At 51.4% G+C, this 24,351-nt stretch overlaps 1 long non-coding RNA gene and 1 gene segment (V, D, J or C); both read right to left on the bottom strand.

Annotated features, from left to right (window-relative positions):
• LOC140588286 (immunoglobulin kappa light chain-like) overlaps window positions 1–24,351 on the bottom strand; it is a 45,660-nt gene that overhangs the window by 8,227 nt on the left and 13,082 nt on the right.
• LOC140588289 (uncharacterized) lies at window positions 17,406–23,932 on the bottom strand. Its single transcript, XR_011989633.1, has 2 exons — window positions 23,617–23,932; window positions 17,406–23,400 (listed from the first exon to the last, which is right to left on the bottom strand). It is a non-coding gene; the product is annotated as an uncharacterized lncRNA (long non-coding RNA).

The raw sequence follows: 24,351 nt of genomic DNA, 5'->3' as shown, positions 1-24,351 counted from the left end.
CCATCTCCCTGCTGCCTGCACACTGTCCTCATCCTGCCATCTCCCTGCTGCCTGCACACTGTCCTCATCCTGCCATCTCCCTGCTGCCTGCACACTGTCCTCATCCTGCCATCTCCCTGCTGCCTGCTCACTGTCCTCATCCTGCCATCTCCCTGCTGCCTGCTCACTGTCCTGATCCTGCCATCTCCCTGCTGCCTGCTCACTGTCCTGATCCTGCCATCTCCCTGCTGCCTGCTCACTGTCCTGATCCTGCCATCTCCCTGCTGCCTGCTCACTGTCCTGATCCTGCCATCTCCCTACTGCCTGCACACTGTCCTCATCCTGCCATCTCCCTACTGCCTGCTCACTGTCCTGATCCTGCCATCTCCCTGCTGCCTGCACACTGTCCTCATCCTGCCATCTTCCTACTGCCTGCTCACTGTCCTGATCCTGCCATCTCCCTGCTGCCTGCTCACTGTCCTGATCCTGCCATCTCCCTGCTGCCTGCTCACTCTCCTCATCCTGCCATCTCCCTGCTGCCTGCACACTGTCCTCATCCTGCCATCTCCCTGCTGCCTGCTCACTGTCCTCATCCTGCCATCTCCCTGCTGCCTGCACACTGTCCTCATCCTGCCATCTTCCTGCTGCCTGCACACTGTCCTCATCCTGCCATCTCCCTGCTGCCTGCTCACTGTCCTTATCCTGCCATCTCCCTGCTGCCTGCACACTGTCCTCATCCTGCCATCTTCCTGCTGCCTGCTCACTGTCCTTATCCTGCCATCTCCCTGCTGCCTGCTCACTGTCCTCATCCTGCCATCTCCCTGCTCACTGTCCTCATCCTGCCATCTCCCTGCTGCCTGCACACTGTCCTCATCCTGCCATCTCCCTGCTGCCTGCACACTGTCCTCATCCTGCCATCTCCCTGCTGCCTGCACACTGTCCTCATCCTGCCATCTCCCTGCTGCCTGCACACTGTCCTCATCCTGCCATCTCCCTGCTGCCTGCACACTGTCCTCATCCTGCCATCTCCCTGCTGCCTGCACACTGTCCTCATCCTGCCATCTTCCTGCTGCCTGCACACTGTCCTGATCCTGCCATCTCCCTGCTGCCTGCACACTGTCCTCATCCTGCCATCTCCCTGCTGCCTGCACACTGTCCTCATCCTGCCATCTCCCTGCTGTCTGTACACTGTCCTCATCCTGCCATCTTCCTGCTGCCTGCACACTGTCCTCATCCTGCCATCTCCCTGCTGCCTGCACACTGTCCTCATCCTGCCATCTCCCTGCACACTGTCCTCATCCTGCCATCTTCCTGCTGCCTGCACACTGTCCTCATCCTGCCATCTCCCTGCTGCCTGCACACTGTCCTCATCCTGCCATCTTCCTGCTGCCTGCACACTGTCCTCATCCTGCCATCTCCCTGCTGCCTGCACACTGTCCTCATCCTGCCATCTCCCTGCTGTCTGTACACTGTCCTTATCCTGCCATCTCCCTGCTGCCTGCACACTGTCCTCATCCTGCCATCTTCCTGCTGCCTGCACACTGTCCTCATCCTGCCATCTCCCTGCTGCCTGCACACTGTCCTCATCCTGCCATCTCCCTGCTGCCTGCACACTGTCCTCATCCTGCCATCTCCCTGCACACTGTCCTCATCCTGCCATCTCCCTGCTGCCTGCACACTGTCCTCATCCTGCCATCTCCCTGCTGCCTGCACACTGTCCTCATCCTGCCATCTCCCTGCTGCCTGCACACTGTCCTCATCCTGCCATCTCCCTGCTGCCTGCACACTGTCCTCATCCTGCCATCTCCCTGCTGTCTGCACACTGTCCTCATCCTGCCATCTCCCTGCTGCCTGCACACTGTCCTCATCCTGCCATCTCCCTGCTGCCTGCACACTGTCCTCATCCTGCCATCTTCCTGCTGCCTGCACACTGTCCTGATCCTGCCATCTCCCTGCTGCCTGCACACTGTCCTCATCCTGCCATCTCCCTGCTGTCTGTACACTGTCCTCATCCTGCCATCTCCCTGCTGCCTGCACACTGTCCTCATCCTGCCATCTTCCTGCTGCCTGCACACTGTCCTCATCCTGCCATCTCCCTGCTGCCTGCACACTGTCCTCATCCTGCCATCTCCCTGCTGCCTGCACACTGTCCTCATCCTGCCATCTTCCTGCTGCCTGCACACTGTCCTCATCCTGCCATCTCCCTGCTGCCTGCACACTGTCCTCATCCTGCCATCTCCCTGCTGCCTGCACACTGTCCTCATCCTGCCATCTTCCTGCTGCCTGCACACTGTCCTCATCCTGCCATCTCCCTGCTGCCTGCACACTGTCCTCATCCTGCCATCTTCCTGCTGCCTGCACACTGTCCTGATCCTGCCATCTCCCTGCTGCCTGCACACTGTCCTCATCCTGCCATCTCCCTGCTGCCTGCACACTGTCCTCATCCTGCCATCTCCCTGCTGCCTGCACACTGTCCTCATCCTGCCATCTCCCTGCTGCCTGCACACTGTCCTCATCCTGCCATCTCCCTGCTGCCTGCACACTGTCCTCATCCTGCCATCTCCCTGCTGCCTGCACACTGTCCTCATCCTGCCATCTCCCTGCTGCCTGCACACTGTCCTCATCCTGCCATCTCCCTGCTGCCTGCACACTGTCCTGATCCTGCCATCTCCCTGCTGCCTGCACACTGTGCTCATCCTGCCATCTCCCTGCTGCCTGCACACTGTCCTCATCCTGCCATCTCCCTGCTGCCTGCACACTGTCCTCATCCTGCCATCTCCCTGCTGCCTGCTCACTGTCCTGATCCTGCCATCTCCCTGCTGCCTGCTCACTGTCCTCATCCTGCCATCTCCCTGCTGCCTGCTCACTGTCCTGATCCTGCCATCTCCCTGCTGCCTGCTCACTGTCCTCATCCTGCCATCTCCCTGCTGCCTGCACACTGTCCTCATCCTGCCATCTCCCTGCTGCCTGCACACTGTCCTCATCCTGCCATCTCCCTGCACACTGTCCTCATCCTGCCATCTCCCTGCTGCCTGCACACTGTCCTCATCCTGCCATCTCCCTGCTGCCTGCTCACTGTCCTCATCCTGCCATCTCCCTGCTGCCTGCACACTGTCCTCATCCTGCCATCTCCCTGCTGCCTGCACACTGTCCTCATCCTGCCATCTCCCTGCTGCCTGCACACTGTCCTCATCCTGCCATCTCCCTGCTGCCTGCTCACTGTCCTCATCCTGCCATCTCCCTGCTGCCTGCTCACTGTCCTGATCCTGCCATCTCCCTGCTGCCTGCTCACTGTCCTGATCCTGCCATCTCCCTACTGCCTGCACACTGTCCTCATCCTGCCATCTTCCTACTGCCTGCTCACTGTCCTGATCCTGCCATCTCCCTGCTGCCTGCACACTGTCCTCATCCTGCCATCTTCCTACTGCCTGCTCACTGTCCTGATCCTGCCATCTCCCTGCTGCCTGCTCACTCTCCTCATCCTGCCATCTCCCTGCTGCCTGCACACTGTCCTCATCCTGCCATCTCCCTGCTGCCTGCTCACTGTCCTCATCCTGCCATCTCCCTGCTGCCTGCACACTGTCCTCATCCTGCCATCTTCCTGCTGCCTGCACACTGTCCTCATCCTGCCATCTCCCTGCTGCCTGCTCACTGTCCTCATCCTGCCATCTCCCTGCTGCCTGCACACTGTCCTCATCCTGCCATCTCCCTGCTGCCTGCTCACTGTCCTGATCCTGCCATCTCCCTGCTGCCTGCTCACTGTCCTCATCCTGCCATCTCCCTGCTGCCTGCTCACTGTCCTGATCCTGCCATCTCCCTGCTGCCTGCTCACTGTCCTCATCCTGCCATCTCCCTGCTGCCTGCACACTGTCCTCATCCTGCCATCTCCCTGCTGCCTGCACACTGTCCTCATCCTGCCATCTCCCTGCTGCCTGCACACTGTCCTCATCCTGCCATCTCCCTGCACACTGTCCTCATCCTGCCATCTCCCTGCTGCCTGCACACTGTCCTCATCCTGCCATCTCCCTGCTGCCTGCACACTGTCCTCATCCTGCCATCTCCCTGCTGCCTGCACACTGTCCTCATCCTGCCATCTCCCTGCTGCCTGCACACTGTCCTCATCCTGCCATCTCCCTGCTGCCTGCTCACTGTCCTCATCCTGCCATCTCCCTGCTGCCTGCTCACTGTCCTGATCCTGCCATCTCCCTGCTGCCTGCTCACTGTCCTGATCCTGCCATCTCCCTACTGCCTGCACACTGTCCTCATCCTGCCATCTTCCTACTGCCTGCTCACTGTCCTGATCCTGCCATCTCCCTGCTGCCTGCACACTGTCCTCATCCTGCCATCTTCCTACTGCCTGCTCACTGTCCTGATCCTGCCATCTCCCTGCTGCCTGCTCACTGTCCTGATCCTGCCATCTCCCTGCTGCCTGCTCACTCTCCTCATCCTGCCATCTCCCTGCTGCCTGCACACTGTCCTCATCCTGCCATCTCCCTGCTGCCTGCTCACTGTCCTCATCCTGCCATCTCCCTGCTGCCTGCACACTGTCCTCATCCTGCCATCTTCCTGCTGCCTGCACACTGTCCTCATCCTGCCATCTCCCTGCTGCCTGCTCACTGTCCTTATCCTGCCATCTCCCTGCTGCCTGCACACTGTCCTCATCCTGCCATCTTCCTGCTGCCTGCTCACTGTCCTTATCCTGCCATCTCCCTGCTGCCTGCTCACTGTCCTCATCCTGCCATCTCCCTGCTCACTGTCCTCATCCTGCCATCTCCCTGCTGCCTGCACACTGTCCTCATCCTGCCATCTCCCTGCTGCCTGCACACTGTCCTCATCCTGCCATCTCCCTGCTGCCTGCACACTGTCCTCATCCTGCCATCTCCCTGCTGCCTGCACACTGTCCTCATCCTGCCATCTCCCTGCTGCCTGCACACTGTCCTCATCCTGCCATCTCCCTGCTGCCTGCACACTGTCCTCATCCTGCCATCTTCCTGCTGCCTGCACACTGTCCTGATCCTGCCATCTCCCTGCTGCCTGCACACTGTCCTCATCCTGCCATCTCCCTGCTGCCTGCACACTGTCCTCATCCTGCCATCTCCCTGCTGTCTGTACACTGTCCTCATCCTGCCATCTTCCTGCTGCCTGCACACTGTCCTCATCCTGCCATCTCCCTGCTGCCTGCACACTGTCCTCATCCTGCCATCTCCCTGCACACTGTCCTCATCCTGCCATCTTCCTGCTGCCTGCACACTGTCCTCATCCTGCCATCTCCCTGCTGCCTGCACACTGTCCTCATCCTGCCATCTTCCTGCTGCCTGCACACTGTCCTGATCCTGCCATCTCCCTGCTGCCTGCACACTGTCCTCATCCTGCCATCTCCCTGCTGTCTGTACACTGTCCTTATCCTGCCATCTCCCTGCTGCCTGCACACTGTCCTCATCCTGCCATCTTCCTGCTGCCTGCACACTGTCCTCATCCTGCCATCTCCCTGCTGCCTGCACACTGTCCTCATCCTGCCATCTCCCTGCTGCCTGCACACTGTCCTCATCCTGCCATCTTCCTGCTGCCTGCACACTGTCCTCATCCTGCCATCTCCCTGCTGCCTGCACACTGTCCTCATCCTGCCATCTCCCTGCTGCCTGCACACTGTCCTGATCCTGCCATCTCCCTGCTGCCTGCACACTGTCCTCATCCTGCCATCTCCCTGCTGTCTGCACACTGTCCTCATCCTGCCATCTCCCTGCTGCCTGCACACTGTCCTCATCCTGCCATCTCCCTGCTGCCTGCACACTGTCCTCATCCTGCCATCTCCCTGCTGCCTGCACACTGTCCTCATCCTGCCATCTCCCTGCTGCCTGCACACTGTCCTCATCCTGCCATCTCCCTGCTGCCTGCACACTGTCCTCATCCTGCCATCTCCCTGCTGCCTGCACACTGTCCTCATCCTGCCATCTCCCTGCTGCCTGCACACTGTCCTCATCCTGCCATCTCCCTGCTGCCTGCACACTGTCCTCATCCTGCCATCTCCCTGCTGCCTGCACACTGTCCTCATCCTGCCATCTCCCTGCTGCCTGCTCACTATCCTGATCCTGCCATCTCCCTGCTGCCTGCACACTGTCCTGATCCTGCCATCTCCCTGCTGCCTGCTCACTCTCCTCATCCTGCCATCTCCCTGCTGCCTGCACACTGTCCTCATCCTGCCATCTCCCTGCTGCCTGCACACTGTCCTCATCCTGCCATCTCCCTGCTGCCTGCTCACTGTCCTCATCCTGCCATCTCCCTGCTGCCTGCTCACTGTCCTGATCCTGCCATCTCCCTGCTGCCTGCTCACTGTCCTCATCCTGCCATCTCCCTGCTGCCTGCACACTGTCCTCATCCTGCCATCTCCCTGCTGCCTGCACACTGTCCTCATCCTGCCATCTCCCTGCTGCCTGCTCACTGTCCTGATCCTGCCATCTCCCTGCTGCCTGCACACTGTCCTCATCCTGCCATCTTCCTGCTGCCTGCTCACTGTCCTCATCCTGCCATCTCCCTGCTGCCTGCTCACTGTCCTGATCCTGCCATCTCCCTGCTACCTGCTCACTGTCCTCATCCTGCCATCTCCCTGCTGCCTGCTCACTGTCCTCATCCTGCCATCTCCCTGCACACTGTCCTCATCCTGCCATCTCCCTGCTGCCTGCACACTGTCCTCATCCTGCCATCTCCCTGCTGCCTGCACACTGTCCTCATCCTGCCATCTCCCTGCTGCCTGCACACTGTCCTCATCCTGCCATCTCCCTGCTGCCTGCACACTGTCCTCATCCTGCCATCTCCCTGCTGCCTGCACACTGTCCTCATCCTGCCATCTCCCTGCTGCCTGCACACTGTCCTCATCCTGCCATCTCCCTGCTGCCTGCACACTGTCCTCATCCTGCCATCTCCCTGCTGCCTGCACACTGTCCTCATCCTGCCATCTCCCTGCTGCCTGCACACTGTCCTCATCCTGCCATCTTCCTGCTGCCTGCTCACTGTCCTCATCCTGCCATCTCCCTGCTGCCTGCACACTGTCCTCATCCTGCCATCTCCCTGCTGCCTGCACACTGTCCTCATCCTGCCATCTCCCTGCTGCCTGCACACTGTCCTCATCCTGCCATCTCCCTGCTGCCTGCACACTGTCCTCATCCTGCCATCTCCCTGCACACTGTCCTCATCCTGCCATCTCCCTGCTGCCTGCTCACTGTCCTCATCCTGCCATCTTCCTGCTGCCTGCACACTGTCCTCATCCTGCCATCTCCCTGCTGCCTGCACACTGTCCTCATCCTGCCATCTCCCTGCTGCCTGCACACTGTCCTCATCCTGCCATCTCCCTGCTGCCTGCTCACTGTCCTCATCCTGCCATCTCCCTGCTGCCTGCTCACTGTCCTCATCCTGCCATCTCCCTGCTACCTGCACACTGTCCTCATCCTGCCATCTCCCTGCTGCCTGCACACTGTCCTCATCCTGCCATCTCCCTGCTGCCTGCTCACTGTCCTCATCCTGCCATCTCCCTGCTACCTGCTCACTGTCCTCATCCTGCCATCTCCCTGCTGCCTGCACACTGTCCTCATCCTGCCATCTTCCTGCTGCCTGCTCACTGTCCTCATCCTGCCATCTCCCTGCTGCCTGCACACTGTCCTCATCCTGCCATCTCCCTGCTGCCTGCACACTGTCCTCATCCTGCCATCTCCCTGCTGCCTGCACACTGTCCTCATCCTGCCATCTCCCTGCTGCCTGCTCACTCTCCTTATCCTGCCATCTCCCTGCTGCCTGCTCACTGTCCTCATCCTGCCATCTCCCTGCGGCCTGCACACTGTCCTCATCCTGCCATCTCCCTGCACACTGTCCTCATCCTGCCATCTCCCTGCACACTGTCCTCATCCTGCCATCTCCCTGCACACTGTCCTCATCCTGCCATCTCCCTGCGGCCTGCACACTGTCCTCATCCTGCCATCTCCCTGCACACTGTCCTCATCCTGCCATCTCCCTGCTGCCTGCACACTGTCCTCATCCTGCCATCTCCCTGCTGCCTGCACACTGTCCTCATCCTGCCATCTCCCTGCTGCCTGCACACTGTCCTCATCCTGCCATCTCCCTGCTGCCTGCACACTGTCCTCATCCTGCCATCTCCCTGCTGCCTGCACACTGTCCTCATCCTGCCATCTCCCTGCTGCCTGCACACTGTCCTCATCCTGCCATCTCCCTGCTGCCTGCACACTGTCCTCATCCTGCCATCTCCCTGCTGCCTGCACACTGTCCTCATCCTGCCATCTCCCTGCTGCCTGCTCACTGTCCTCATCCTGCCATCTCCCTGCTGCCTGCACACTGTCCTCATCCTGCCATCTTCTTCCTGCTGCCTGCTCACTGTCCTCATCCTGCCATCTCCCTGCTGCCTGCTCCTGTGCCTCTCTTGCCTTCTGCTGACCACCACTTTCCTTCATACACATTAGCTGTTTGCAAAACAGCATCTATACTTTTCGTGTAATGTTCTGTAGCTCTTAACACTAATATTTCCTACTTACTCTTCTTTTACCACCAAAAAAGTGTCTGTCTCCATCTTTCCTTTTCCTCATATTGTGACTGTGAATAAAATCTTATCTATATTTAACAAAACAGTATCTGGGCTATCAGACGATAGAAAATGTCTATAAATATGAAATTGTGGAATGCAGAATCAATACCATTAAAATTCAAATAATAGGGCTTATTATTTGCTAACTAGTTTTTTTACGTTGCCCCTATAGGTTTCACTTATAATAATGTTTTTTCAGAGCATAACGTTAGACCTCCTTATGCATTAACATTAGCCTAATAACAAACCACACACGCTAAGTGGGGAATTAATTTCAAGAAAGGCACGATTTATTCATGATAAAATGAGAATGAAAACATAGGGAGCTCATCTCCTTGGAAAATGACCATGAGCGATTTTACCTCACCAAATAAGCCTGGTTTAAATAGAAAACTTAGCTTATCTTGCTAGTTAACGTCGCTAAAGTTGACTGTACAACTGTTCTGTAGAGATGAGCTACTTTGTCGAGGTAAGCTATGGTTAGGTCTATCGATTAGCACTACGGTAGGTTACCTCGACAAAGTTAAAGTAGCTCAACTCGACAGAACACCGGTCTCAGAAGGACAATGGTATAGTAATTTAACTTATAAAGACGTCAGGTTGCATTAGTCGATGAAATACGTAAAATAATAAATGAAGGTTTTAAAATAACACATTTTCAACAGGCTAGACTTCAGCTGGCTACTCACATATACCAACGCACAACAAACAGTAACATAACAGACAAACACAATGAACAGGTTACTCAATGACAATGAATGACGCAACCGACTGGCTGCTTCTAGCGCCGAGGTGTTTAAAATGGTACGGTCCACATTAGGGGTGTCTGAAATCGTTTTACATAAAATTTTCCTACACGGTGAGGTAATATTTTTTTTTATAACAAAACAAAAATGTTAAGACCCCCCCCCCCCCCCCCCAACTGCTGTTTTGGTCTCTTTGGGGGGGTCTGGGTCTTGATCGGGGGGTACAGTACCCCCTGTAATTCGAACCATGCCTATAATCCCCGCGCGCAATTGCGCAATACTCTGGGGCACGCGCTCGTAATGATATAAACCCGCGCGGACGATAAAATTGGTTTTTCTTTGTCTTTATAGTCTGATTATGAATTTTAACTGTAATTGCGGTTTTTTTATAATTATAATTATATTTATATAATAATTATAGGCTATTACAAAAACACTTGTCAATATTGAAAATTTCCTTCTACAAAGACAAAAGTGCAAATAAACCATGCAAACAGTTCAAGTAGGAATGGTTGTCAATGTGTGTTTCAACAGGCAAAGGAGATATATAATTGGGGGTGGTACACTATGTGGACAAAAGTATTGCGACACACCTCTTAATCATTGAATTCAAGTGTTCCATTCAGACCCATTGCCACAGGCATATAAAATAAAGCACTTAGCCATGCAGTCAAGTTTACAAACATTTGTGAAATAATGGGTCATTAGTCATAGTATGCTACCTTTGCAATAATTCAATTTGTGAAATTTCTTCCCTGATAGATATTCCACGGTGAAATGTAAGAGGAATTATTGTAAAGAGGAAGCGTTTAGGAACAGCGGTCAGAAACTCAGGCTCTGGTGCAGTGGAAATGCGTTGTTGTGCCGTACGCGGGACGCGGAGAGGAGACAGAGGAGCGTCAGTCCGGAAATCAGGGAAAACGGGATTTAATAAATAATAATAATATAAAAAGGGCAGGCAAGGAAACACGCAGTAACATTACAATGACCGGACTGGGGAAACAAACAGAAATGTGGACTAAATACATTGGACTAATGACAACCATCAGAAACAGCTGGTAAACACTGGGAATCCAAACGGGGTTAACGGGGGGCGTGGCACACTGAAGCAGCGGACGATGACGGCATGACACGTGTTCTGTGTAGAGACACTCAAACAGTATTAAGCCCTCAAAATATTCTCTGCACTCAAAAAACATTTAGCTCAATTACATTCCATGCACAGGTTATGCATTTCAAAGGTGTTATCACCACCTGTTGATTTCATTTAAAATCATATTTAATGTACTAATTGATTATATAGCACAAGACAACCAGAAGTTCAATGTGAATTTATCACTGTTTATTGCGACACAACAATTTAACATAAAAGGCAACTTTGGTAAAAATTATAATATAACTTTTGTGCAATTGCTATACACACAAAATTAAACATTTATGCTCATAGATACTCTGTCTTTCAAAAGAATAGGGGTGGTACCCTGATGTACTGGCTACAATTGCCCACTGTGCCTATCATGTTTCTGGACGGCACGGGAACGGGAACGAGGCATCACAGGCACAAAAGAAGGGTGGACGACCCACTTGCGGCTCCAGGAAACAGAAAAGGGGTTTATTAAAGAAAACAGATAAACACTACAAACGACTAACCAAAAACAAAGGACCACGAGGGGTCAAAACTAAAACAGGGAGGAATTAACTAGACTAAATACACACAAGGAAAACTAACAAACTAGGTAAACTACACTCAAAGGAGAACCAGACACGACGCGATGAACAAGAGTTTAGACACGATGAACCAGCGGGGAACAGAACAAAGGCAGGAACTAATATACACGGGGTAATGACTAACACAGGGCAGGTGAGGCTGATTAACAAAGACTAGGGAAACAGGACACAGGTGAAACCAATTAACTCAAAGACACTACTAAATCAGGGAAACTAAACACTAACCAAGGAAGCATACATCAACACACGGAAGGTACAAAGGCAATAACAAAGGCAGGGGAACAAGAAACAAAACCAAAACCAATAACAAAGCAAACACCAGGAATAATTAAGCATAAAGAAAAACACCAGGGAGCTAAATACAAAAACAGAGGAGGTGGGATTCGAACACAAGACAAGAGGGAACTCATGGACCGAGGGGCAAACAGACAGCACATGCTAAATACATTAAGCCACGAGACCAGACAGGAGACAGGGGAGAACAAGGACTGACGTGAAGGACGGAATGACCAGCACCACCTGCTGGTCAAACGGGGAAGGGGCACGAAAGGACCACAGTGGGGGCTGACCCTGACAGTGCCCCTGTCAGATATGACCTCCTAATCATCCTCTGTGTGGTGAGCGTACTGGTGCAGAATGGCTGCCTTCTCATCTTCCAGGTGGGAGTTACACAGTGGTGGGGGTTGAAGTGCCTCCCTATTGCTTCAGTGAAGCGCTTTGGGTGTCTTGAAAAGCACTGTATAAATGTAATTTTCATTCATTCATTTATTCATTTCATAAAACATACATATGCAAACCTCTCACAGGGGACTTTATTAACAGGAGCACATGCGCGAACAGGCAACAATAACAGAACTGTGGAGCTCAGGGCTTTTCCAAAAGGAACTTAAGTGATTTGTGCTTAGCATGAATTAAGACCAATTTGGTAAGAATAAAAATAAACACAGCTCATACAGTACAGAGAAGAGGTCAGACACCTGACAGCCTGGTGCGCTGACAACCTGTCTTTCAATGTCGACAAAACGAAGTAGATGATTATCGACTTCAGGAAGTCCTGCCCAGCTCCACTCCGCATAAATGACAGAACCATAGAGAAGGTCGACAACATCAAACTCCTCGGTGTTCACATCACTGAGGACCTCAACTGGTGCCTCAACTGCTCATTTGTTGCCACGTAAGCACAATAGCGGCTTTACTTCCCGCGACAGCTGAGAAAGGCTTGACGACCGCAAGTTACTACAGAAGATTATCAAGACAGCAGAGGACATCATCGGTGTCTCTCTTCCCCCCATACAGAATGTCTACTGCACACGCAGCCTCTGAAAGGCGTCCAGCATTGTGGCCGGCCCCACACATCCTGCACACAGGCTCTTTGTGCTCTTGCTGTCCAGCAGACGGTACCACAGCATTCGAGCCAAGTCAGCCAGACTGTGTAGTAGCCTATTGCCCCACGCCGTCCAGCTCCTCAACACCCTTGCAACCCTCAGTACCTGCTGCTGAACTGTGAACCTGAACAATACTGTATATTTGTGTCACTACACTATACTGTGGGTCTAACAATGAGTAGGGAGTGAGACACAGGGGGCTGGGCATTGAGGACTGTCACTGGATTGGCTGAGGGTTATTGGGTGGTTGAGCCTTCATTGAGTGGCAGCAACACTGCCGGGGCAGATGAGCACCAGACAGGAGGGAGGGATGTAGGGACCACAGGCACAAGGGGAATCAGAGGAGGATCTGTGGGTGTAGGAAAGATTGCCTGCAGAGGATCCGGAGGGCACTGATGGCGTCCATACCCCAGGCGACCTCTCCAGAACATGGAAACACAAGACCAGGACCAAAGTCTGCTGCTGGGCAACTGTGAAGGCTGGACAGGTGCTTGCTGCACCTGAGTGTGGCCACCTGGGGTGTTCAGGTCTGAGATTGGAGACACAGACACAGGAGTGTGATGCGCTGACGACATGGCCTCTTCTGAGTTGCTGGCAACTTGCTTGGGGTTTGGAGCTGGCAAACCTGAGTCTGGCAAGACGGGTGCTGGTGACCCGAGCAAAGCAACTGCCTCTGAGCCGGGCGCTGGAGACTTGGGCAGAGTGTCGGCACCCCGGGCACTGAATTAGCTGCCCCCTGCTACAGTACGTCATGATATGACATATTGGTTAAATGCAGAGGACACATTTCGTTATTGTGCACTGTGTGCTGTGGTGTGTCAACAATGACCACTGATCAACAAAGACTAAATTCTAAAATTCTCTGGGCTGGACGGAGAGACTCTTTCTCTCCGTCTTTAAAAATGTAGCCTAATTGTAATGGAGGTACTGCTGGTACCAGGCCATGCAGGGGTTATTATAATGAACATGTACTGGGCTGCTGGTTTTACAGTTTATAGTGACTGTCTGTCCTGAGGAAGCTGATATCAGCTCTGGAGTCTGAGTCACAGTCACTTGTCCTCTGGATTCTGAAAAGAAATACAAAATAAAAACAACAGAATGAACTCTTAAAATTAAGTCAGACAGGGACGATTCAGATGTCTATTTCAAATATTTCCCAAAACTCATCCAGCAATATGTTGCTGAATTGTCAGGCTTGTTCTGTTTTACCGTGAGTGAGGATGAAAAGCAAGATGCTGAAGCTGATCATTTTGTCTATCTTGCAATATTCCCTTCAAATTCTACTGCAACAGCAGCTTTTTGTTCTGCCTCTAATATTCCCATGTTTAATCTGTCTGGAGGGTGAGAGATGTGCCCTGACCTGGTCGTCATTATTGTTTGTGGAGTTTTTTATAAGTAACTCTGAGCAAAGTCTCTCATGGGGTTTTCTTCATGGTGCTGATGTAATGGGCACAAATGGATTCTATTGCACCTCAGCAAATCCCTGCCAGTAGACACAGGGTAATACCTGGGTGCCCCTGTGCCTTGATTACAGCAGCTGTGCTCTGTTCCATTGTAAGCCAGACTTTCTGGCCTGTTGGCAGTAGAGACTGTTGTCGGGTTTGATGGCGACGATTACAGTACATTGTCTGACACTGTCATACTGCCTTGTCTGCTGCGTTATGTTTTTGGAGGTTTGACCACTTCGGATTAAGCGTGGCCAGTAACCGCAGCACTGTGGTGCATTAAGAACTGTGCAGTTGAGATGCCATCTTCTAGCAGAGCTGCCCGGGTGGCCAGCAGCGCCTCACTGTGATCTCCTCCTTTTCTCCACAGCCTTTCGACTGTTGCTATCAATCATTCTGCCTCCCCGCTGGCCTGTGGAAAGTGAGGACTGCTTGTAATGTAGTCAAACTTAAAGGCAGAAGTAAATTCTTTGAAAATGTCTGAGGTAAACTGAAGATCATTATCTGAAACAACAATCTCAGGAATTCCATGTCTTGCAAATATCTGCTTCAATCCTATAATCACTGATGTTGAGGTTATGGATTTGAGGCGAACCACCTCAATGTAATGAGAAAATTAGTCTGATCAGCAAGTACGTATGACACTGCCACCAATACAAATCCATCCCAATTCTTTGCCAGACCCTATCAGGTGCTGGTGTAAGAAGTGTCCCTCAGTAAAGTTGTTGGTCCAAACCCCAGCTCAGTGTAAGGTATTGTCGAGTACTTCAAGAAACATACTGAGCATGTTTACCCCTGTCTTTTGCCCAGCTTCGCTCAGCCCTGCCTGATCTTCCTGCTCCTCTGGCCCAAGCCCCTTCCAGTCTTCCCTCTCCTCCCTCGTCCCTCTCGTGGTCTCCTTGTGTGCATCATCTGCATCAACGGACAGACCGCCCTGGCTCCAGGACCTTTGGACCCTGCTCTCCTGTCTATGACTCTGCATACCGACTTAACCTGTGATCGCCGCGTTCCCTCCTCTCCGGATCTCAGCCTCCTCGCCTCTCTGACCACGATTCTGCCCGCCCCTACTGTGCATGTTTGCCTCGCTGCTGAAATAAACTCAGCTTTGCGAATATTTCTCCTCACTGGCATGTGTTCCTTGCAAAGCTAGCTGCTGCTCATCTTTAGCTGTCCGGATTGATCCATTGATCCATTGTTGATGTTTATTTTTAAAACCTTAGCCATGTCTGAAAGCAGTTCAAAGCCCATGCGGATTGATTCTCAGTTTTAACTTCATTTTTGTTCTTCTCTAATTTATCTATATCGACTGCTGTCATGTGAGCACACCTGGTGTGTTGTATTTTAGTACCCAGACTTGTTTCTTTGTTTCCTTAACTAGACCCCACCTAGACCACACCCCCTCGGGGTGGGGTCTAGGTGGCAAGTAGATCAATTTGATTTAGAGATTAGCTCAGCAATATAAGTTGATGTAGTGGGGTTAAATTTAGTTAAGCAGATTGGAGATCCAGGAATAGGATCAGTTGTCGGAGGTGAGGTACGATTAGCAGAGAAGCCTTGATATATGGTCACAATTTTGACTTGAAGTCCACAAATGAATTACAGCGCTCAGCAGAGGGATTAGGAGTTTTAACAGGGGGTTGACAGAGTCTGTTAACTGTAGTGACAAGAGATCTAGGGCAACAAGTATCAGAGTCAATAAGGGCGGAATAGTACTTTGAACGCGCAGCAGATAAGGCACTTTTGTAATCCTTCAGGTGTTCGGTGTAAGCCAGAGCAGGAACAGTCAGACCAGTCTTCTTCCATAGCATCTCCAAGTGACGACCAACTTGTTTCAAGGTATGCATTAGAGCCCTGCGTTGGGAGCGGGATCCCGTGGGTCCCGCGGGACCCAACACAAATCTCACGGGATTGGGCGGGTTTTAGATTGTCGTGGGCGGGAGCGGGCGGGAGCAACAGAGATAGCGGGCAGGATAAAAATAGACAGCGGGTCCCAAAATTGTTAGCTTAGCAGGATGGAGGATGCAGCTGATGTTGTTAATAAAATTGCAAAGGGAGAATATAAAACAAAACTAAAATTGGGGAAATCGGAGATATGGAAAAACTTTAAAATTGTAACAAACAAAGAGGGTAAAGAGCTGAACTTTGTGTGTTGTGTGAAGTGCGGCAAAGCGATAGTGTACAACAGGCACAAATCTGGCACTTCAGGATTGAGGCGACACACCTGCCCCGTTGCTGTACTCCCAGGTAGAGCCCTGCATTGGGAGCGGGATCCCGCGGGTCCCATGGGACCCAACGCAAATCTCACGGGATTGGGCGGGTTTTAGATTGTCGTGGGCGGGAGCGGGCGGGAGTGACAGAGACAGCGGGCGGGATTGGGCGGGAATCGTCAGAAATTCAGCGGGATTGGGCGGTAATGGTCAGAAATTCAGCAGGAGTGGGCGGGAGCGGGATTAAAAAAATAGTCCCGCGCAGGGCTCTAGTATGCAGCTCAGATGTGAACCATGGGGAAGTCCGTGTAGTAGGGATCTAATAGGTGCATGATGGTCTAAAACTTGTGACATTGTGGAATTATACAGAGACAGAATCTGCATTGGGCAAGACAACTGAAAAACATCATGGAGACAGGAAGCATCGAGAGACATAGAGAAGGATAATTGATCAACATTCTTAATGTTACGATAGGTTATTTTAGATTTTTGACTTAGTGTAGGCAGCGGATAATTTAAACTAAATTCAACCAGCTTGTGATCTGAAATACCAATGACAGAACCAGATGTACAAACATTCTGTAAACCAGTGGAACAAATAAGATCCAGCAGATATTCAAATGATGTAATCTCATGAAAATCAACAATAGTTTTAACACAGTCACGATCAATCACCACTAGACCAGCACCCCTGCCCGTCAGACGGGGTTTAGATTTAAAAAAAACTATAACCAGGAGGTCTAAGCAGATTTAGTTGCAAGTAATCACCAGGATTTTTCCATGTTTCTATAAGCAGCAACATGTCCAGATTTTTAGAAATAGACAGGTCATTCAGGAAAGTAGTTTTATCTGTTAGTGACCTACAGTTCAGGAGCGCACAGCGGAGAGTTAAGGCAGTATGTAGGCCTTGGTTACTCCAGTCCGGTTCCTGCGGCAGGTGCCTCAGCCATTTCATTTGCCTAAACCTGCTTCCTGAAGAGAAGACAGGTCTTACAGACCAAACTGTTGGAATAGCGTCAGCGGGTGTAGAGGTAATAATGAAACGAAGTGGAGTGGAGCGGTGAATGTACCGCAGACGACGAGCAATACCAACTAAAGCTGCATGCATAAGCCATATGGCCCCGCATTTAATCTGGAGTGCTTGCAGTAAGCACATAGTTGTGCCGAGGAATAGGCAATCACCAGCCACCTCCATGTTAGCCAGAACCCAAAAACTATACTCAACCAAGCAATAAACATAGTCAGTTAAGAAAGCAGAGACTTACTGTTGGAGCACAGCGTCTCCACCGGGTCCGTGGATGAGAAGAGATTCACAGCTGACACGGGGAGAAGTTGCAAATCACCGGTTTATTGTCTGACAGATTGCAATCCGGGAGCGGCCGTCTGACATACATTCAGCATGTACAGGAGGAGGCTCTACCATATGTATTAGCTGTATCCCTTTTAAAGCCCTTTGGGCATCCCCCCCCCCTTTCTCGGTACCTTCCGTGTACGTGACAACCACATGTGTGACTCCAGCCGGCTCGTAGTTGTCCTTCTGGAAGGCTAAAAGATAAGTAGGGGCCGCTGATATTCTCTGTCGCCCCCCCTATCTGTTACGATTAGGTAGCCTTGCCTTGTCGGCGCGCCAGTCAGTTCTCGTTTTGATTAGTTACAGCCTTATAGAATCATTCCCTTTATTTTATTAATTATTCCCTCAATTCCCCCTTTTGATCTCCACAAGGAGATCACCCTGATTATGCTGATTAGTAATATTTTCCCTTATTTATGAAATTTTGCATTCCCCCTTTTGATCTCCGCAAGGAGATCACCCTATTGGTGGGGGAGTTGTAGTTCAAAGCTGTCCAGATGACCATTACCCATCTCCGGCCCGACAGGCAGGAGAGGCATCATCTGCGCATAGGTGCCATCCCGCTTCTCTCTCACGGTAGTGATGAGACGAACTGACAGTGCGCGCAGGCAGGGAATACAACAACACCCGCAAGTAACTAAAATCGCAGCAAAAGTAGCAAAGGATAATAAAAGCGAGCCCATTAAGCCTTTCCACTGTCCGAACGCTGAGGTCAGCCAAGCATCCCAGATGTTATTGATCCCGGAGTGTGCATGCATCGTTTTGGAGAGGGTCCGGAGACCCTCGAGTGCCCTGGTCACTGAGCCGTCTGGTGCTGTGTTATTGGGAATGTAAGTACAGCATTCTTCCCCAAACATAGCGCACACTCCCCCCTTTAGGACTCCAAAGAGTTCCACACACAATCCTGTCCATCCAGCCTAGGAAGGAGGGCAAAAACCCTGAGCTTCAGGGAAATTCCACTCCCAGCCCGCCACAGGCGCGGCCCCCCTTCGGGGTCCATGGCTGGCATGGCTCACAAACCACTAATCATTAGCACTTTAAGCATTTTAAGCATCACACATAACACACTTGTTTCCCCCAACATTCCCCTTTTTATCTTGATCTTCATCCTGGTCCTAGTGTTGTCTGGTGGTGGATGAGGTGCTTTTGTTCTTTCTGGTCGTTGGAGCAGGGGTGGACTACCCTGCTCTGGTTGCTCAGTTCAGGGGATTATTCTGCCCCTTCTGTTGAGACCTGAGTTGCGTCTAGTTCAGCCGAACTGACGCTCTGGATTCCTTCCCTCAGGGCCTCCTGGATCCCTGCTGTGGTTCTCCCTGGCTCCTCCGCAGCCGCGCAGTGGCTCCTGTGAAACCACGTGTCACCTTTGCTTTTCAGACGAATCGCGTGTGACGTCCCCTCAGTGACCTGGAAGGGGCCCGTCCACCTGGGCTCTGACCACTTCCGTTTGATGACTTTCAGGAGGACCCACTCCGCCGTGTGTGGTTTGGCCGGCTGGTTCTCTGGTCTCGCCTCCTGGATCTGTTTAGAGAAATCTGCAACGAGACCTTGCAAACAATTATAATATGCCCTAGGATTTTGCTCCCCCTTCTTGTCGGGGGTCCAGGTTAACCCTTTCTGGGGTCCTGGGAACTGCCTGCCTGTCTGGAGCTCAAAGGGGGTGAACCCGGTCCCCCTGTTTATGGAACACCTCACTGACATCAGGGTGCGTCAACCCAATTCATCTTGGTCTGCGCGCAGATTTCTGCCAATTTTTGTTTTATTGTTTGGTTCATTCGCTCCACTTTTCCCTGGGACTGCGGATGATACACAGTTCCAAACGCATGTCTCAATCCCAACGCTTTCTCCAGGGTCAGTCGGTAATTCGGGTGAACTTCCTCCTCTACCGTGATCATCTGTTTGGACACCACGTACCCTGCGACCCTCTTGGCTTCCTCATCTGCGGCCTGATTTCCTTTCGCTACCAATGTTCCTGACCCTTCATGTCCCTTGCACTTGACCACTGCCACTTTTTTGGGAAGCATCAAGGCCTTTGCCAATTCCCTCATTTCTGCTTCGTGTTTTATTGGCTTGTTTCCCGCGGTCAAGAATCCTGCCCTCAGCCATTGGCTGAGTTCCACATGCACTGCGCCTACAGCATATGCTGAGTCTGAGTCTATGGTAACTTCTTTCCCTTCTGCTAATTTCAGGGCCTCGATAACCGCTATCACCTCGGCTCTCTGGGCTGACTGGGCTCCCCCCAGTCTGTCTGCCTTCAAGGTTACATAATCCTGGCCTTGTCTGGCCACCACTGCATACCCTGCCTGCAAACCTCCTGTGTCTGTTCTTCTCTTGCCGTCTTGCTTTCCCCTCTTCCTGCTTGAAAATAACTTTGCATATTTGAGTTAGACACCCCATGTACAACTTCAACTCATAAACCTTGTTTTTTTTTTCTTTTTCTTTTCATAGCACTCCCCCTTGCGCAATGGTCAAGACCATGCGCATGCATTATTAAGGTGTCAACCACACGACAAAGGCACAACCAAAAATCCATCACGGTCGTGAAACAGACCCTCAGAGTCCTTAGCATCCCCTTTGTTTCCACACAGAGGCCTCATAAGGGCCCCTCCCATGGCTGAACTCACCCCCCAAGCATGCAGCCTGTTCTTATCACTATTGCAGCTTAGCTTTGGGCACCTCAAGCCCCCCTTTCGCTAAGACCTTCAGCAACGGCGGCTTCAGTGCCTGTGCATATAACACAGAGCAGATCACCCACATACTGTAGCACTGTGCTTCTTAACTTCAATCCATCCAAATCTGCCCTAAGCATGTGTTCACATCCTTGCAGTATCCTCACGTGGATGAACTGCTGACCCCTATAGGTGATCGCAAACAAAAACTGTGACTGTTGTGTTAGGGACACCCTGAAAAATTCCATCTACAAATCCACAACTGTGAGCCACTCTGCACTGGGTGGCACATCTGTTAGCAGGGTGTGAGGACTGGGATCTCCCACTGTTTGTCCTCCACTAACTATTTCGCTGCACACAAATCATAAACTAACCTCCACATTTTGTCTCCTGCCAACATTCCTCTACACTTTATTTCCCTTCACACTACATATTGCTATATTGTTCCTGTATAAATGGGCCCCACTGTTCTAGAATTTCCCAACTTTATCAGTAACATCTTCAATCCCGTATGAACTATGCTGTCCCCTATTGAACAACAAATTTTGTCGCAGAAGGCTGTACTGTCCACTGAGCACCTCTACGCCCCCCTCTGCACATTTTATGTCTATCTGCAGCTGACACAAAGCATCTCTGCCTGACAAATTCACTGGGATATGCTCTAATATTAGTATAGGCATATTTACATGTTTGTAACCTATCTGAACTTCCACTAAACAAGATTTTGGAACATACAGGTGTGTCCTGGCTGATCACAGCTCCAGCACACCAGCTGAACCACCCTGTTCCCCAGTCTCTCCAGAGTCTGGGATCATCAAATTTGTGGGTAAATGGATGCCCTCTGAGGAAACCCCCATCCATTGTATCTACTCACTCTGTTCCAATTAGGGACCTGAGGCCAATTAGTGTCCTGGGGGGCCCTAGCGACAGGAGACTGTCGGCTGTCCACAGGCTGCCCCCGGGGCTTGGGTCCGGAGAGACCACTGGGGCCTGGACTTTTTTCTTTTTAGCGGTCAGCTCCTCCAGCTGCATCTGATTCCATTTCTTTGTCAGTTCCCTCTCACGCTCTTTAGCAAAGTCCTCCTCCTCACTGTACAAGTCAATAGCATGGATCAGCTGCTCACGGTACTGCTCCTCAGGCATAGTAACGAGCCCCACAACCTGCCTTAGCCTGCTACTCACTGGCTTAGGGAGCGCGTCCTGCAGTGCCCTCCGGTACCGACCTCTGAATGCCGGATTCTGCAGGTCCTGCTCCGCCTCAGTGCGCCACCGCTTTTCTTGAGCTTGCAGATAGGCAGCTGGGCTCTCCCCCTCCTTGATGGGCTCCACCTTCATTTCAACCACACTCAGCCGTGGAGGAAACATTAGTCGCAGCTGATGCCAGCAGTTAGCACGGTAACCGTCAAAGTGACATGCCTCATTCACAGGAGTCCCTGTCACCGCTGCCAGGCCACTGCTTCGCAGCAGTCTCTCCATTCCGTCTGCCCCCAAAACGTGAGTCAGAACCGCCTTTATGTCCCCTATCGCCAGGAGCTGACCCATACTTTCCTCCTCAAATGCTTTTATCCATTTTCCGGCCCCTTCTGCCAGAACTGGGAGTCTGAGAATCAGGCCCTCCAGATCCTGTCCTGCCCACGGCACATACTGTGTCTGTGCTCCATTCACCCTCAGCGGAAGCATCGGAGTGTCCCTGGTGGGGGGCTTCACAGCCCTCCTGCTTCTCACTATTCTATGATCTGCATTATCCTCCTCTACTCCTTCCTCACTCTCTGTTTCTGTCTCCTTCTCCTGAAACTGACTCCATCCTTTAGATGGAGGGTTAGGGGTGTCCAGCAGATGCACCAGCCCTTCTGCATTACTACCACTTGCTCCGTACCCCACCTTTATCTCACTCCCTTGTTTCTCAGGCCCACATGCCTGGCCTTCTGTTCTTCTCTCACTCCCTCGCAGTCCTTCCTGCACTGCCTGCCGCAGCAATGCACTCACTTCCCTGTATCCATCTAAACAACTTGCCGTTCCTTTCTGCTCCCTACTTCCTTCATCCTTCTGTGTCACCTCACCTCTGAATTCTACCTTCCCCTCTATTACTGGAAACTGACCCTTGTATGAAGGAGGGGGGGCTTCCACTAACGGACACTGACTTTGATATGACAGTGGCCATATTTCTTCCAGCCTCATCTCTTCTTTCTCACCCCCCTTCTTCTCATTTAGTGCCTTTCTCATGGCTTTCTGCTCCCTTCTCCAGGCCTCTCCCTTTGCTTTAAATAACCTCAGTACCTCCAGTTCCTCACTCCTTTTCTTTTTACGCCTTTCTGTGTTCTTATTAGCCTTATGATACTTTATCAGAGTCTCCATCTCCTCACACACTGCCACATCCCATGTGCCCCCTTTAGGCCACTTAGTTACCAGGGCCTTTGTTCTATCCCCCCACTTTTTACACATCTTTTCTATCCTCGCTTTAAGCAGGGGGTGCTCTCTCCCCAACTGCTGTACTGGTGTTTCTGCTGCCTTTACCGGGGCCTGCATTTTAATGCTTTTCTGCACTCTACTGTCACTTCAACTGTTTTCCTGTCTAAAAATGAACAGAGTTCCTCACAGTCAACCCATGCTCTATTCTTTTTTTTTTTTTTTTTTTAAATTTTCTCCCTGACTGTAGCTACTTCACCTTGATGTGTGGCTCTAAATTATTTGTTGTTATTTTTTATTATTATTTATTTTCTACTTATTTCCTCTCCTAACTAAAATCCCTAACACTGCACCCAATTATCTACGGGCACACATACAGTATACTAAAACCTCTTGTCTATAAACTGTTATTTTTCTCACATAGATGTGCTTTAATACCCTTTATCTCTAAACTTAGTCTCTATAATCCATAAAATCTATTAATCACAATATTTTATTCAAATACATTATTTTAAGATTTATCAAAGTTCTAAATTTACCAACCCGCACTTCCACTACTGTCAATGACGTTTTATGGAAATGCACAAATGCTCTATCCAGACCCCTGCTAACTTGATCTCTTCTACTTTGTACTTATTTCTGCTTTATACATCTTTACTTGCAACTTATCTGTTGAACATATACGTGGGCTTCCCCCGATTTAGCCCAAAACTGCGTACGTAATTATTTTCCCCACTTCTGCATCAAATTAGTGCTCTCTCTCTTACGTGCTGCTTCGTCCCTCAGCCTAGCATGCTCTCTCTCCGTTTTCCACAATAGCTCTCCCAATGAGCGCCTGTCTCCTATCTGTTGTCCAGCACCCCGGACCACTGCACACATACGCCCCCAGGCGTCAGCTACCTCCTTATCCTTATCTTCTTCACCACTTGCCCCTTCTATGGCTTCCTTCACCACCTGGATCTGCTTTCCTAGTGGCTTCCACAATGTATTTTCCGGGGGCTCCCATCCCCCATCATCTAGCTCCCGATCAAACTCGCGGTCCATCTTTAATCAGTCCTGACTGTTTTAATCCCTCGTCTAACAGCCCTTCGGTTCAGCCACCCACACTTAGTACACCTCCTTATCCTAGTCGAATGTCCTACCAACAAACACCATCAATACATAAATCAACAACTTCTAACATAATAAGACTGTATTCAGAGCAGCTTACTGTTGTGTCCCCCCTGAACAGGGCACGTCCCACAAGCTCAATCCCAGTCAAACAGGCCCGCTCCCAGCCGAAACCCCCCCCGATCTCCAGCAATGTCAACTTGGAAGGGGGTGTTCTGTACGCACAACTGAGACAACCCAGGTGGGAGTCAGCTTATCGGCCGCACTACCGGTGTTCTGACTCGACCAAGGCCGGCAAAATAGCCTTCAGGCGTCACCCACCCTCCCGAGAGTCCAAGCTAGGGGTGTTCTTAGAACTCACCCCAGGCGAGGTCCTGCTCGGCAGTTGTAATGAACGCCCGAGGTACCACTCGACCATGCCCGTACTGAGTCAGCGGGTGCGGCCGGGCTGGCACGCTTTTGGGCGTCCAATTGCTGAGAACCTTCGGTTCTGACAAACCGTAAGACCACAAGGAGTGACAGCAGAGCCACGGGCAAGTTCAACCAACAGAGAGAGAATGGCGACCCCCCTGGACAGGAAGAACCCACAACGCTGCTCACACACAAACCAGTACAACTGCACCCAAGCTGGTGCTTTGATTCACCCTTTCTTTTTTTTTTTTTTTTTTTTTTTTGTTTGTTAGAGAGGGGGACCTTATTCCCTCCTCCCAATCTAGAGTTCGGGGTCCTGAATTCCCCAGG

This window comes from Paramormyrops kingsleyae, chromosome 3, assembly GCF_048594095.1.
Source record: "Paramormyrops kingsleyae isolate MSU_618 chromosome 3, PKINGS_0.4, whole genome shotgun sequence".
NCBI lineage: Eukaryota > Metazoa > Chordata > Actinopteri > Osteoglossiformes > Mormyridae > Paramormyrops > Paramormyrops kingsleyae.
The sequence above is the reverse complement of the archived record's forward strand: the minus strand, read 5'-3'. Positions and strand labels throughout refer to the sequence as shown.